This window comes from Cupressus sempervirens, chromosome 7 (genome assembly GCF_028749045.1).
Source record: "Cupressus sempervirens isolate cs-2001-9-10 chromosome 7, ASM2874904v1, whole genome shotgun sequence".
In the NCBI taxonomy this organism is placed as follows: Eukaryota; Viridiplantae; Streptophyta; class Pinopsida; order Cupressales; family Cupressaceae; genus Cupressus; species Cupressus sempervirens.
This window is the reverse complement of record NC_143124.1, coordinates 927,732,715-927,736,538: the sequence shown is the minus strand read 5'-3', so window position 1 is coordinate 927,736,538 and position 3,824 is coordinate 927,732,715. Positions and strand designations below refer to the sequence as shown.

The following is a 3,824-nucleotide window of genomic DNA, read 5'->3' as shown; positions in this document are numbered from 1 at the left end:
TATACCAAAATATTGTCCCAATATTGTTAAGTCAATTAGAATTTGAAAACATTATAACTATACTCATAATTTTGACTATCCGGGTGAGCTATTAAGCTATAAACTTAACTTCCCATATCATCGGTCGAATATGCTTAATACATTTGATTTGAGCTTGATACCAAGTGGTAAGGTTTGATAAGTTCTATAAAAATCATGCACTTTAACAATATTATCATATGAAAGAGATAAAGGTTTACAAGGAGGAGTTAGAACATTTTGGAATATGAATGAATTGATAAAAATGAGTATCTTTTTGGAAGACAATTGATGAACCTGAAATGGTGGAGTCCTCTCATTCTTCTTCTTCATTAGCAGATGTGACATCAACATTTACAAATCACAACTTCAATGTGAACATGCTCCAAGACCAAGATAGACCTTCTATGTCACCACCAATTCTACCACTTCCTTCTTTGGGTGTAGGTCAAGTGACATGTACTTCTTCTTCTTGAAAGCCTCTCTCAACACATTTTTCTAGGTCTAGGAAATAACAATCAAGACTTGTGCTATCAATTTCTTGACCACTTTGCTGAATATAAAAACAATTTGGCTTCAAATTAGTAATGATTTTTAAATGAACCAAACCAATATATCTAAGATTTTAACAATACTCTATATGATAAGAAATTTTTTGAATAACAACTATGTCCATTAGTAATTGCACATTACAAGCAGACATTTTGGCCAATGAAGAGAGACCTCTAGAAGTGCTCATCAGTTTTGTTGCTACTGCACTACCCACAATGGTAGATAGATTGGGAGCAATGTAGCCCATCCCACTCTCCACAAAATCCAAAAACTTCTTTTTTGCTACATCAAGTGCAAAATCTCTATCACAAGCATCCAATGCTTTATGAAAATTTTCCTCTAACAAAGGCTTCCCACTATTAGTAGATGTCATAGCATAAACAACCATTATAATAGTAGAAGGTAAAATACCATCAAGATCAACCAAGGTTAGGTCAACCTTATTTCCAATTTTCTTTACAACTCGAGTGTAATCAATTGGGTGGTGTACAAGAGATTCTAACTCAAGAAACTTTAGCCTATAGATATCCACAAACCAACGTTTAAAAAAACTAATTTCCACGAAGCCTTAGCTAGAATTTTCTATAAAGACTGTCTATAATTTGATATTTTATAACTGGTTTACTTGAAATTAAATGCATATATATAATTTTCTCTGGGTATTTATATATTAGATGAAAATAAACCACTTTTTCTACTGCATATTGACACCAATAAGGAAGATAAATATATGTGTTTTGATTTGGTTCACTTCCTCTTTTATATGCATCTTTGCATAATAGAAAATGAATTTTATCTATGAATGAAATGAAGGTTAGGTTAGTAATTTTGTAGAATCCACACATATCATAGACAAATTTAGGCTTGCAAGAAAGAAGAAGATTCTGACAAACTATTCCCTTATAGTTTATGTACAAACATAAAATAACATTCATATTGGTGACCATTCAAATATGTATCTACTATAGTCTGCCCTTGGATGGCCAAAAGATTTATCTATTTTTTTAGAAAGGAATATACGACAATAAGACAAGCATGTTTTAAAAAATTTATAAGAAAATATAATAGGAAGTGACTAAATCAAAGGCAAAGATAATTATATTCTCTATGTGTAAAAATGCATTAAACTATGTTTATTTTCTTTTCATATATTATGTATTTGTTTTGCACATACTTGCATGATATCAATATAGTGTTGTGTCTTTTGTAGCTTTGAAACACTGTCCAGATCATCATAATTAAGAGTTTCACTGTCTTCCATCTCATCATCAACATCTTATGCCTCTGCCCCTGCATCATCGTTCTCATGGTCTTGCCAATACACAACTTAACTAAAAACACTTAAAACTTCATATCAAGCACTACTATTATTTCAAGATTACATGGAAAAAAAATGAAAATTAATCATTACCTCGTGTAAATGTATAGAAAATAAGTAGGTATTTAGTATTTAATAGTTTATCTAAAAAAAATCTTATAAAATTTGAACTAGACTTACACTAAGCGACATATCATTGTCACACAATCGTCGAGGTCAGCCAAAAATGAATGTGCAAGAGTGTTCTTCAAGATGAAGAATCTGAACTTAGTTAACATTCTGATGTAGAGATAAACTCAATGGTAGGGAAAAAAAGGAACCAACACCAGAAAGAGATAGATAATAATATTCTTCTAATTAATTCATCATCTGAATAGTATATACACTTGCTCTCCTACAGATTTCTTCTTCCTGTAATTTCATATCCAAAAACTTGACCTAAACCTAGACCTAAACCTAAAAAATCTATTTATACTTACTAAGACGGTCTACAGAACATTCTAGATTATTACAAAATAGGAAGAGCAACTTACAAAATACTCTAGATCAAGATAGAATAGGGAAGAATGACCCCACAATGGTCTGAACAAATCCTAAGAAAAGATCTTATCTTAATGACAAAATTGGGATAAATTCCTCAAGTCGGCTCGTGCAGAAATCACATCCAAAATATTTTAAGTGGGTGCTCCTACACCACACTCCCTAGGAAATGTTATCTCAAGCCCACTTGAGATCAGCTCTTGTAGAGTGGTACCCTACTTCTTGATATCTTGTTCAGTCATCCACACAGCATCTACATCCGAATAACCTCTGAGTTTTACCAAATATTGCTTGGAATTCTTTCCTCTTGTTTGCTTTATGACTTTGGTGTCAAGTATCCTTTCTAGTTGTGGTGTTTTCTTAAATGGTAGATGTTGAATGTCTTCTTTATTAGCAATTTGTCCTGTATCAATTTCTTCAGTGGGCTTTGAATGGTGTGAGGTCTGCTATGTTGAAGATGGGAGAAATGCCAATCTCAGGTGGCAATTGAATCTCATAAGCATTGGTTCCAAACTTCTTTAATATTTGTCAAGGACCTATTTTTCTCAACATAAGCTTGGTAGATTTACCTTTTAGTAGCCTCTTTTTCTTGAGATTTTCCCATACTAAATCTCCCACTTCAAATTCTAAGTGTCTCCATTTCTGATCTGCATGCTTCTTATACTTATTAGAGGTTTGTTGGAGTTGTGCTTTGACTTCATCATGGATTTATTTTATAGCTATAGAAAATTCTTCTCCTTGGGCACTAACTTGTTACTGTGAACTCATATCTCTTAACTCAAAAATCCCTCTAGGATGAATTCCATACACCACTTGAAATGGTGACTTTCCTGTACTTCTATTGATGGAGTCATTATATGCAAATTCAGCTTGGGGTAGGATTACATCCCATTTTTTTGCATGTTGTCTTGTGAGTGTTCTTAACAAATTGCCCAATGTTCTATTAACTACCTCTATTTGGCCATCATTTTGAGGGTGGTAGGCTAATGAGAATGATAAATTGGTTCCAAGTTTCTTCCATAAAGTTCTCCAAAAGTGTACTACAAACTTCACATCCCTGTCTAAAACTATGTTGAGAGGTAGCTTGTGAATCCTTATGACTTCCTTTAAAAAGAGATTTTCTATATGAGAAGCATCATTAGTCAACTTACATGGTAAGAAGTGAACCATTTTTCTGAACCCATCTACTACAACAAATACACTATCATGCCCCTTTTGTGTCCATGGTAGCCCATTACAAAATCCATCGTTATGCTTTCCCAGGGTCTAGATGGTATTGACAAAGGTTGATAAAGCCTTGCATTTATAGTCCTTCCTTTGGCCCTTTGACAAATCATACATGTTTCCAAAAAGTTTCTAACATCAGTCTAAAGTTTAGGCCAATAGTAGTATTGTC

The 3,824-nt window shown here is 33.0% G+C and overlaps 1 pseudogene; it reads right to left on the bottom strand.

Moving 5' to 3' along the window:
• Window positions 1-643: 643 nt before the first annotated feature.
• Window positions 644-1,831, bottom strand: LOC149550599 (U4/U6 small nuclear ribonucleoprotein Prp31 homolog pseudogene; annotated as a pseudogene).
• Between the last annotated feature and the right edge of the window lie 1,993 nt (window positions 1,832-3,824).